Source organism: Lontra canadensis, unplaced genomic scaffold, assembly GCF_010015895.1.
Source record: "Lontra canadensis isolate GAN:19392208 unplaced genomic scaffold, GSC_riverotter_1.0 scaffold28, whole genome shotgun sequence".
Lineage (NCBI taxonomy): Eukaryota > Metazoa > Chordata > Mammalia > Carnivora > Mustelidae > Lontra > Lontra canadensis.
In genome coordinates, this window is record NW_022631022.1 from 14,090,720 (window position 1) to 14,103,861 (window position 13,142).

General features: G+C 37.5%; 1 protein-coding gene across 1 annotated transcript in view; it reads right to left on the reverse strand.

The window, feature by feature from the left end:
- The window catches only part of UNC13C (unc-13 homolog C), a 601,184-nt gene that overhangs the window by 569,301 nt on the left and 18,741 nt on the right, over positions 1 to 13,142 (reverse strand). Inside the window, exons 2-3 of the mRNA XM_032864917.1 lie at positions 10,477 to 10,597; positions 9,063 to 9,134 (exon numbers count right to left, since the gene is read on the reverse strand). The gene's annotated coding sequence lies outside the window, so the exon portion shown is untranslated. The remainder of the gene's footprint in view (positions 1 to 9,062; positions 9,135 to 10,476; positions 10,598 to 13,142) is intronic.

The following is a 13,142-nucleotide window of genomic DNA, read 5'->3' on the forward strand; positions in this document are numbered from 1 at the left end:
CACAGAGTGACTTGTTATTCGCTAAGGGCTCTATGCTCCTTCATGCCTCAGTAACTTTTCTGTTCCCTACCTAGAATATCATTTGTATCTCGCCCATTCTGTCTATAAAAATTGTATTTAAACTCCAGAATCATTTGTCCTGTGAACACTTCACCAGCCACCCACATCGAGCTGTCCTCTCTTTGCCACACTCTCCCATAACCCAGTTCGTAGGCAATTAAAACTTTTCTGTGTTACAGTCTTCTTTCTTTCTCCACTCATGATGTCCTCTTTAAGGATAAAAACTATAACTTGTCTCAGCATACATGATAAGCTCTCAATAAATGTTTACTGAATAATTGGCCTCGGGGTACAAAGTTCCGATAATATAAGAAGAATAAAGCCTAGAGATCAGCTGTATAGCATAGTGCTAAGAGTTAATAATGTTGATTATATACATAAAATTTTTGCCAAGAGGGCCGATCTTATGTTAAGCGTTCATATCACAAAATAGTAATTTAACAAAAGGTGGGTGGAAACTTTTGGAGATGATGGATATGTTTGTGGCATGGACTGTGGTGATGGTTTCACAGGTGTATATTTATTTTAAACTAATTTTAAAGAAAAAAGAATTGACCTCCACTTCAGCCACTTACTAAATATCTTCATCTGGTTGCCCCAAATTAAACTCCATCCAACCTAGTCATTTTTGTGAATTATTAATCTCATGATTATAGATAATTATTATAGTTGTCTAATTCCTCAGGACATATACCCAGGAGTCATTCCAGCTTCCATATGATCCATCCTGGGTCCAAACTGATATGAATATGTCACCTCATCCTGCTAGTAATGCCTTAGTCCCGAACTCCACAATTTCTCATCTGAACTATTATCATTGTACTCTCTGTGGTCTTCCCAACTCTAACGTGGCCCTTTTTTCAAATCCTCCTCTCTAAACTTAATAAAAGATATAAGTCCTCCTACTTAAAACTCTGCCAGTTTTAGCAGATGCATTCTCTGTCACTCCCATGAGCACATCTGTCCCAGCCACACTGAGGTGTAACAGTTCCTGATTACCATATTGTTGCCTCACCAATGTGTCTTTTTCCATGCTGTTCCTTCTGCCGCCAATAACTTATCCTTTCCTCTACCTTCACATGTCTCTCTCATGAACATCTCTAGAATATCTATATATCCTAGACCCAGCAGGGATCAACATCAACCTGTTTGACCTCCTCAGAGTCAGCACTTCTTACCATGGGCTCCCACAATGCCTTCAGTGTACCTTTTTTATGGTAACTCTCAAATAGGACTGTGAACTCTTGGAAAGCTAAGATCATGTTCTTTTCAACTTTAAATATCCATATCTCAAATTACATAGTTAACTCATGATGTTTGTTGTACAAATGAGTGACTATGTAAGTGAATGAATAGACAAATAGTAAGTCCATGAGTTAATAGATAAACAATGGAGATACAAGAAGCCTGAGATAGCCATGCTGGACTTTAAAAATCCAGAGAAAGAGATGCAGTCTGAGCAAAAGGCATGTATCATAAACATCCATGTCCCATCCAAAGAGGGAGAAGTATCCACCTTGAAGAAAGATGGGGACCAAAGAGAGAGAACCTGGATGGGCAAAATGGTAACAGAATGTGACAAGTTTTGAAACTTAGGTTGAGAAGTTCCCTTTATGTGGAAAGGGTAAACCCCTTTCCATTTAAGGAGATGGAGAGAAATCAGGATATCATCATATGATTCTCAACTACCTGTATGTAAAATCTTATACTTCCCCCCTAGTTGTGTTACCTTTATTAACACAGCCACACATTAATTTTGGTAATAAAGTTTGGGGGTAAGATTAAAGAGTTTGAGAAGATCTTTGAGGGAGATTAAAATATTAGACTAAGTGTTTTCGGAAAGGCTAGTAATAGTATTTCATTGTTACTATGTGCCAAGCACCACATGTGTCTAATTTTCTAAAATTTACCTCATTTCATTTAATTCCCATAATTGTGTGAGCTATGTATTATTATTTTCCAGATAATGTAGCTGCAATTTCAAGTTTTTTAGGAAATTTGACTTAGGTCATGTAATTAACAAGAAACACAACCTGACTCCAACCCCAGATTCGGAACACAAATTTATTAGGTCTGAAAAGCATACTAGGGTTGAATGGGAAGTAAAATACATTTCACAGGTATGTTAAATTCATTTTGTAAGAGAGCTATTTAATATGACTATAAAGCTGGGTGCCCTACTGAGCTAAAAGAGCTAATGAACCTTTAAACAGTAACTTATTGCTAAATCCTTACCAGAATTAAGTTAAAGCATTGTCAGATCAATAAATAATTTTATGTTTCTTACCAAATGCACTAAAGTAGGTGAATTGAGTATTTATGTATCAAAATTCTTTTAACAAAAATGATCAAACCAGAAAGTGATTAAGAGGTTTATTCTAAGCTAATAAATTATTCTTAAAAAAATAAATGGAAAGACTCATTTCCCCAAGAATGAAGGTTAAATGAACTGTGTCTTTTTATTCTTGGTAAGTAGACATTATGTGAATTTCTTTATCCAACTATAGCCCATCTACATTTTTTACTCACTCCCACTGCTGCTACTTTAGGAGTAAATAATCATATCAAGTACTGATACGGCTATAAGAGCTTTGGAATCTACAAAGTACTTTTGTATTTATCAGCTCATATGTTCCGCATGGTAACCTAGTGAAGTTATTATCTGCAGTTCATGGTTAACGATGATAAGTCTCTGACTTGCTAAAGTAATTGCCTGGGAATCCTAACTCCAAAACTTGATTCGTTCACTATAGTAATAATGTACATTCTCCTTAAACAAGTAATACTCTAATATCTTAATAACCTCAAATAATATTCCCCACCATTCTAAACCATGCCAAGAACTGATTTCTACCTAAATTTCCCTACATACTTTTTTTTCTTTTTAGTCTCCTACTAAATAGTATTGCGTACCCTCTACACTGGGCTGCTTTCTGGTTCGGTGGATGCACTTATTCTTTCATTGTTTCTTTTATTATTGCTCTTACCCTGCCTAGAATACCCTCCAGCCATACTGATCTCAATCATTTAAAGGATAGATCAAGACTAATCTTTTCCACTAAAGTTTCTTTAATTATTCTGTTATCTTCTCCTTTTCATATAATTTTTATAACCTGGACCATGGTATTTAGTCCTTAATTATCTTCTACTCATCACATAGCTCTTTTACACGTTTTCCATTTTTTTTATCATGTTCAATTAGACAACATACAGTACATCTTTAGTTTTTTATGTAGTTAGTGCTCAACAATTCGTCAGTTGCGTATAACACCCAGGGCATGTTTTCCATTTTTAATGCTTATTTTAGGTCATACTTTGTCTTGAGTGCTTTGTATAGGTTACTACATTAAAGTTTGATTATAAGCTCTGCAAAATAGGTACTGTCATTAATGTCCATTTTACAGATCAAGAAACTGAGGAACTGGGAACCTAGGTAGCTAGCTCAAAGCCACAAAGCTAGGAAGTTATGTAGCTAGAATTTAAACCACACTGACTTCAGAATCCTTTTTATTAAATACCATGCTCTACTGTGAAGCCCGTAAGGACCAACCCTAGAGAAAAATGTGGTTTCCTATGTACTATGGTTAAAGAAGAACTGCCTCTTCAAGAAGAATCTATACCAGTTTCTACTATTAGAGCTTTACTCCCTTTATTTGAGATTTCGGTCCTTGCTGAAATGAAAATCTCACCAATAGGACCCTATGCTTTTTTTTTTTTTTTGAAGATTTTATTTGTTTATTTGACACAGAGAGAGATCACAAGTAGGCAGAGAGGCAGGCAGAGAGAGAGGGAGAAGCAGGCTCCCTGCTGAGGAGAGAGCCTGATGCAGGGCCCGATCCCAGGACCTTGAGATCATGACCTGAGCCGAAGGCAGAGGCTTAACCCACTGAACCACCCAAGCTCCCCAAGGGGACCCTATGTTTTAAAGCTTATCCAACATTCTTTATCTTGGTATAAAGGGCCTATGAGAATGTTCCATAGCATAGGAGGGCGATCACGAAGACAGAGAATACAAAGAAGCTTGAGGATAGGAAGAATCCACTACCAAAGGAGACAAGTAGGAGGGTAGGTCAGAAAGGAGAGACTGAGAAACTTACAATAAGCTTCGCCAACTCACTGTCTTGAGCATGGCCTTGCCCTATTCTTAGCTACACTACTCGAGGGTAAAAACTGTCTATTTCACACTTTGCAACTTCTTCCCACTTACATGCACAGAGAACAGGGTACAGCACAGATAAGCAACTTGGAACACTATTGTCCCAGAGCCGAGTTATGTGTTTTTTGTTTGTTTTATCCTTAAAATCCATCCTTTTTTTGTTTTTCCAAACAAAGTCAGATGTGGAAACTCAATGATACAATTAACAAAGCCAGAGCTCCTTGGGCTGACTTAAGGGAATATAGCCGGAGTCCCACATTACCTGCTGCTTCCACGTGAGCTACAGCCCATATAGACTCTCTACAGGATCCTAGGGTTTGGGAAATCCAGAGAGAACTAATCCTCAAATTGGTCACAGCATCAGTGAAAACCCAGAAAGGTTAAAACACTAGCCTGAGTTCACATGGCAGAGCTGGAAAGAAAATGCAGATCGCCTGCCCTGACTTCACTGAGGATTTTTGTTTGTTTTTCTCCCTTTGCTATGCTGCCTTCCTCTAAAGCAATGTAACCCAAGGGTTTGGCACCTTCCTACTGTGCCCAGTGTTCTCCGATACGATATGATAATCTAACTCTATCCTCAATAATTTGACATTTACCTTGATTTCTACAGTCAATGTCTACAATTTTCTGGAACTGGAAATCCTTTGATGTTAAAAGGGATTTCTAAAAGAAAATCTTGTGAGCAATTTTGATGTGGTTGGAATTTTTACTAGAGATTTAGCTGTACTTTAGTAAGGCCATTGAGTAAGAACACCCATTCTGGAAAAAAACCCATTGCTACTTCTAATGTTTTTCACATCTCTGTCTCATCAGGTTAGATGGACACATTACCAGTCTAGTGTCCTATGCCTAAGTAGGGTCCCAGATTCCTGCAAGGCAAACCACCTCACAAACATACACACACACACACACACACCTGTGCTTCCCAAACACTTTTCGGTACCTCTGTCCTAATGCACAATGTCTACTTGGTTTTCAGTATGTTAAAATACTTTGTCCTCAAAACAACCTCCAGGTAAAATATTACTCTCATTTTAAAAACAAGAAAACCAAGACCCAGAGATCCTAAGCAATTTACTCAACACTTATTCAAGCAATAGGGCTAGAATCTGAACAATTTCTGCATGGTCCCAAACCATACTACAACACATCGTTCAAGCAGGATGCCGTCAATTCCATCAGAGAGTACCTCCATCCTTAGTGAGTAAGAGGTATATTTTACTTGGTGCGTAGCTGAGTTCCAGTACACACCATTCATTACTTTAGGGAAAGAGCACAGGGTGGAGGCCTAATCAGAGAGCCTGCTTTGAATCATGGCTCTGCCACACACCAGCTGGGCATAATGAGCACAGAGTTTAACCTCTCTGTTCTTCACTTCCTGTGTCTGACAAATGAGATAATGGTACTACTTCCTCACATTCCTGTAAGGACTAAAGAAAAATTGGAGCAGTTCTTGGAATATCAGAGATATTCAAAATGTTAGTGTCATTAATAAGTAAAAATAAGATTTCCATCAGAGCATTTTTTCCACTTGTACTATTCCGTCTAGCTAAAAGGTAATTCTTTTAAAATGTTATGTACTCTAAAGGAGGAGATAAGAAACTCACAATGGTTTTATTGTATTTTATTGATTCTAAAACATACATTTTAACATTGTAACATTTCTGAAACAAAGATTGGGGCCACAGAAACTTTGTGTTTCTCATCTATGGACCACAAATGATATGACCTATTTCACTGGAATGTTTGCAAGATGTGTAAGATAAAGTGATAATAATACATCAATCATGTTTCTTGGTGGGACACATTGTTTGGTTTCATTAATATCCCTTTTATTCCTTATCACTCCCTCTTTTACTCCAACAAAATGTTACTTAAGCTGAAACTCATGAACACAGCTAGAGTGTCTTGAATTTCTTACTTAGGTAGTTGAATTCTATGTCTAGGTCAGGCGATACCTCCCTGTAGAGGTCTCCTTGATGGCCCAGACAGAGTTAATGCCTTCTTCCTTCTGTGTCATGAACTCATTTGGAAAACATGGATACATTCTCTAAAGTATATGCACACCGTTACTAAACTGCATTACATGTATTAAGCCCGCATCTGGAGGTAATATAATCCCCCATATTTGCATGTTTTCTCTAATGAAATACATCAAGGTGCCTGATATTTAATAGCTGTTTAATTAATTTTCATTGGAAATAAAAGTAATGAATAAATTAATTTATTTTCATTAACTTGTTCAACCATAAACAGAAGCCACCCTAAATGTTAGTAGGTTAGAAGAGGAAAGGAGTTATCCTGTTCTTAATATAAATTTAATACTTTCCTAGATGAAGTCATTATCACACATTCTGAAAGAATAAGGTCCAAATTTGGAAGATATTATTGTATTTCTAAAAGAACTGTCTATACAATTAAGTTTTTCAGCCAAAAATATGTCTGATGCTAACTGGTACATTGATTAGATGTCCACATGTCTAAATAATGAAATCTAAAGATCTCTATGTCTTGAGTGTCTCAATAAAAATCTGTTCACAAAGTACTTTTCATAGATGATTAGGTGATGCTAGCTCATTTTGCTCAGTTTTATTACTTCTGACCTATCCAAAAATTCATTCTAATGCCAAGAGTACATCCTTAAAAGTAATACAATGGATTAGTAATTAGTGACTACATCAGACTGATTTCTAACTGGCCAATAAGCATATGGAATTTGTTCGACAGCATTAATTATCGGAAAAATGCAAATTAAAAAACAAAATGAGATGCCATTTTACAGAGACAAATATATCTCAAATTTAAAAAGACCAGAATAAATGCTTTTACAGCCTCAGGCTACTGCAATTCCACCAAAGTCTTCCAAAGCACAGAGGACACCTGTGGTCTCTAGTTCCTCATGAGTCCATTCTTCTTCAACTTCTTGCTATTTGGTTCCAGCCCCAGAATGCTACTAAAATTCCTCTTCTATTGGGCATGAATAATGTTTGTACAAAATGCAAATCTTCCACAACTATCTTCTGCACCTGAAGCCGTTAACCGCTTGGCCTTTCTTTAAATCATTCTATACACCTACATGACATCAAGGTCTACCAGAGTCTCTCTCTGGACACAGCTACTTGCACCAGAGTCATCACATGATAAGAACTAGGTCAATCAGGGCCTCTCTTGAGAATCAGGAGTTGGAACATGGGGTCTGTCAGCTCTTTTCAGTCATTTGAACAAGGAAGTGACATAGAGTTGTGACTTGAGGTGTCAACATTTGAACTTTGTAAAAAATGCGCAATGAAGACTTGTTTTCAGGAAAACAAAAGAATGCAATAATGAGAGGAGTATATGGCCACAGAAGAAGGAAATGCCTTTGTTTCTGACTCTTCTGGGCCTAGGTCTGGGGCCATTATGAGTTTTGTCTAAGGTATGAGGAGATACCAGTTTCAGTAAGTGTTCTCCTTTACAAAGAAGCCCTAATGAGCTCCTTCACTGCCTTCTTTTTCTCTTTTCAGATTTTTATTCCTTTTTCTTCTACAAAATTAATACATCTACATTTAGGTTCTCCTCTTTGTATTAATTCCTAGTCGTGTGTTGGCCAGTTTGATCTGAATGACCATTAACATCTCAAACTGAATATTCTTCAACTCCTCTTCATCCATAACCTATATTATCTACATTTCTGATACTGTACTAATTAACAAAATCAACATTCCCCTACTTATACAGACTGGAACTTCAGAACCTTTAATTCCTCTCTTTTATTGTCCCAAACTTCTAGCCAGTTCTAAATCTTATGGTCCTTCACTTTATAATTTCTGTCATTCCCCGTACCTCCTTTCCACATGCCAGAGCCAGCATCTTGGCGGGCCCTCATCCGTGTTCACTTTAGGTCAGTATCTTCTTTTATTTATTTATTTTTTTTAAAGATTTTATTTATTTATTTATTTGTCAGAGAGAGAGAGAGAGAGAGAGAGAGCACAGGCAGGCAGAGTGGCAGCAGAGGCAGAGGGAGAAGCAGGTTCCCTGCTGAGCAAGGAGCCAGATGCGGGACTCGATCCCAGGACGCGGGGATCATGACCTGAGCCGAAGACAGACGCTTAACCAACTGAGCCACCCAGGCGTCCCTAGGTCAGTATCTTCTTTTAGAAAACTCACAAAAACATAAGCATTTTTTTTTGTAGGCCCTAATATATTCCAGTCATTAGAAAACATAAGTTCACTTACTCCTCACCAGAGACTATTACACGTGACTACTGATAGGACTTCCTACCTGTTCTCACCTCCCCAATTGTGCATAACTCTAGATGCATCCTTGTTCTGTAGCTAAAGTGAGAATTTTAAATTTTAATAAATGTTATATAACATGGCAATAGACCAAAACTTATATGCTTTCATAATTAGTATCCTTGCTTCTTTCCACTTTAGAGTATTAGATGCAGCACAATTCTCTTCACACAAAGGAACTTCATTTGATTCTAACTCTCTGGTGAAAGTCAATTACTTATGCTTCAAAGCACGCAAGCAAAACGGGTGTGGCACTTATAACTGAAATTAAAATCAGTTTCTTGCTAAACAGACCTGCCATTTCCTTTTTTCTGTATCATACGGTACTTTTGAGAAAAGCTGTAAAGAACTTATTTCAAAATTCAAAGAGAAGCACATGTTTTAGCTTTTTCAGCAAAGAGAGAGCATGTTCCATATAATAATAGATAATACATGCCACCAAAAAAGAGCTCAAAATATCAAGGCAGTTCTTTAAAAATGTCTTAAACTTTTTATTATGGATTACTAAATTATGCATGTCAAGTATCTTCAGTTTAAAACTAAAACATACTTAGCATCAACCAGGTCTTACCTCAAACAACATCTGGGAATAAATAATCACAATGAAAGCAGTTGGTAACTTGATCTATGGCAAGTCTTGAAGCTGGTGTAAATTGAAATATGAAAATAGAAAGAAATTAAAGAAATTAAAAAGGCAATACAAAAATACATCTCTAATAACCACAGGAGTTAAAATATACAATGTCTATCTATCCAAATTCAAGTGTTCCAAAGCCCCCTCTCACAAAGGAAGGTAAGTCCTTCCACCCTCCCACAAAAGCACCTTAACATTCAGGCTCTGATGGTACCTGTGCTTGTCTGTTCCCCCTGACTCAGTCCACATCCTTCATTTAGGTTTTGATGACAACTAGAAAGCAATGACCTAGAAGAATGCTGTGTGAAATTAGACTATTTTTGATACCCAGGAACCACAATGTCCTATTTTTTTTTACAACATTTTAGAAATATAAATGAGAAAAACAACAAAAAATAATCAGTGAGAAAAACCTCCTAAGTAAACTTCTATGCCTTCAGCAAAAGAAGGACATTTAAAAAGGTATCCCAGAGAACATATACTCTCTGTATACCTTTGAAATTAAAATCAATGTAATCTCAGTAATAATATTTGCACTCCAGCCTCCCGTCTGAATCTACTTTCAGAACTAATGAAAAGATAAGCACAGCAGAATTGCGGGTGCACCACAGAGATACCCCTTCAGGACTAAATCACTCATTCTTTCAACTGCCAAGAGTATTGTGTTCATTGCCAAAGGCATGTGATTAAGTCACTCTTTGAAAATGGCCCATGGCTAAGGGTTTATTGCCTCTCCTCTAGGGTAATCCATAGCCAATGACTAATCAATATGAGGGTTCAGATACCTACCCCCTATGCTGTATTGCAGGGGCCAGCCCAGCATCAGAGCTTCCTGCAGGATTAGCTAAAGCCTCCATCACAAATCTGTTACAAATCAGCTTTTGCCTCTACCAAATTCAAAAGGACTTACCTAGTCTTTCATAGTTTATTTCCCAGGGAAGCTGATGAATGAAAGTTGGTACCAAGGAAGCACTGAGGAAGTGATTCTAAACTGACGTATTTTATTTGGATTTTTCTCTGTTGGGACTGGCAATGAGAACCTAATTACTAATGCTGTATGCAAAACTGATTGCCTGTGGTATACTGAAGCAATGCAATTGTTAAAATATTTACCATTGGTGGACTGAGGTGTGATACCAGTAGAAGGAAATGAACTCATGTGTGCAATATCTCAGGGTATTTGAGAGGCTGAGAAGAGGAGACAGTTATCACTATGGAATAGAATAGCGGATGTTGGGGCCTCCGGATGCAGTGAAGAAAGAAAATCAAAGACTAAACATGATTAACCACCAATTTAAGGCTAAGTATAAATGCAACGGATGTTCATGTCACCAGATAAATAAATTCTTACCTCTTGCAGCAGATGCAGAAAAAGCTGAGCACTGGACTCAGGAATAAATCATAAGAGTGGCAGAGCTCCAGAGAAGGTTTAATTCTCAACCTAGGCAGGTTGGCTATTTCAAGGTCAGGGCCTTAACTAGGAAAAAAAAAAAAATGGGACTGTGAGTCATGAGGTGGGGACGTCTGGGTTAATTCACTAGAAACTTCTGAATCTTCATATTCCCCTGAACATTCTGAGACTGCAAAAGTGGCCCATGAGCAGCTAGTATTCCATCCTTGTTTGAACACAATGCAGAGGACTCTAACTTGCAGGAAATCTGTGCATTCTTCCCAAAGACCTACCACAAACACTTCCATGAGCTTCCAGATCAATAACTAGGGTAAAGTCATGACATAATCCGGCTGAGTAAATGTGGGCTCTGCCAAGAGAGGAAAGAGACTACATATTGAAGAAACTGTAGGACCTCACCAATATATATGCACTCACATGCACTCACAGGAATTGAGACAGTACTTATTAACTGGAATCTGTCAGTACTGGATCAGTGGGGAGGTAGAAGAAGTTACATAGGGAAGAATGTATTGCTATGGAAGCATACTCCTATGATACTGAATTCCTCGCCTGGCAGGGACTATAGAAGACAGTATAACACAGAACTAGAGTGGTTCTTGTAAACTTGGAAAAAAAGTATAGTCTTCACTAAGTAGAAATAATATGGCAAATAGTGGAGAGAGGGATCATAGTCTCAGAGAAAGGGATGTTCTAGAGTGGCTATACTACATAAAGCCAAAAAACCCATCAGCCCAATGTTCCATGGGAGGACATGTCATTTAACAGTGTCTCAGTGGAATCATTGAACATCTCAGCAGTGGCTACCCTCTATAGGCTAGTAATGTTACAGAACTAGGCTCTTATAACAATAGCATTGACAAGATCATAGAACAAATGAATTAGGGAGTAGCACTTAACTATCAGAAACATAATCGGTACAATTATCATAATAAGCTGCAATGTTGGAATGGCAGCCATGAGGCAACCTAGAGCTAAAGAAATGGTTAGAATGCAGTTCCTAGAAGTAAAAATAGATGCACACTCCTCCACAGATAATGTTTAATATAGAAAAGCCAAAGAAATCATGGCTAGATCATCAGGAGATTGAGGGCAGCCTTGACAATAAAAAGATAATCTCCTACCCAGTTTCTGGACCTGAGTCAATACTCAAATCCAGAACCTATTGACTAAAGGAGAGGCCAGGTCTCAACAAGGTTTGGATCTCAGTACATCATAACAAATGGCTATGGTAATGATTCCTATAGACCTTCACCAAGGGACCTACTTATATAACCATATTCTAGGGAAGAGACTACCCAAACATTCTGAGGCTTGTGAGACATAAGTCTGAGTTGACACTACTTCATGACTTGAACACCATTATAACATTCTTTTAGGGTAGGGGCATATGAGAACAGATACCAAATGTAGTCCTAGTTCAGATACAACTCTCAATGATCCAGTGAGTCTGTGGACTCACCCACCAATAATTTCTTCAGTCTTTAAATGTATAATTGGAATGAATATATGTGGTAGTTGGCAGAACCTCCACATTGATTCCTTGGCCTGTGGGATAGGAGATATCATAGTGGAGAAGGCCAAGAAAGTAAATAAAAAGCATTATCACACTCTGGGGAATGTAGAGATCAGTACTACACATAAAGATTTAAGTGAGGCAGGGTCGTGGTCTCCATCATATTCATATTTAATTCATCTCCTTTAGTTTACCAGATGTGCCCCTACAAAAGCCAAATAGATCCTAGAAGATGAAAGTGGACTACCACAAATTCAATGAGGTAGTCACCCCAATTGAAGTTGGTTCACAGATGTGATATCTTTGCTAGAGCAGATTAATGTAACCTTAGATACATGGTATATGATCATCAAACTGGAAAATTTACACTTTTCTATACTTATCAGGAAACTAGCTTAGAAACAAATCACATTCAAGTGGGGCAGACAAGAATATACAGCCTTGTCCTGGAACTATGTTAATTCTCCCACTAGGACCTAGACCATCTGAGTATTCAGAAGAACATTTGACCACTACATTGACATCCTGCTAATTGGATCAGTGAGTGAAAACTGGCAAGAAGGTGAATAAGAAGGTGTTAATAAGACATATGAGCTCCAGAGGAAAATTAATCTTATGATGATTCAGAATTCCACAACAGTGTAGCTTTTCAGAGAAAGTGGTCTAGAGCATGCCAGGTTATCCTCTCCAAAATAAAAAAATAAATCATTGCCTCAAAAATGTAGTAGCCTCTGTGGGTTCTGGAGATAACATAAACCATACTTGGGAATATCCCTGAAGTCCATATACTGGTAATATAAGAGGCTGTCATGTTTCATACATTATGGACAGGGACATCTGTGGTAAAAATAAATAAGATAAAATAAGTAAAGTAAAATAAAATAAAGTAAATTTTTTTTTTAAATTTACTTTGTGGAATTATGGTCAGACTCAATAGGAGAATCATAATATTGACTCTCTGATTCTGGAGAAAGTTCATGACATCTGCAGTGGAGACCTATGCACTATTCAGAAAGATATTTCCCAATCTACAATTGGGCTCAAATACATGCAGAGCCCTTGAATATGTGGCATTAACTGACCATGTTAC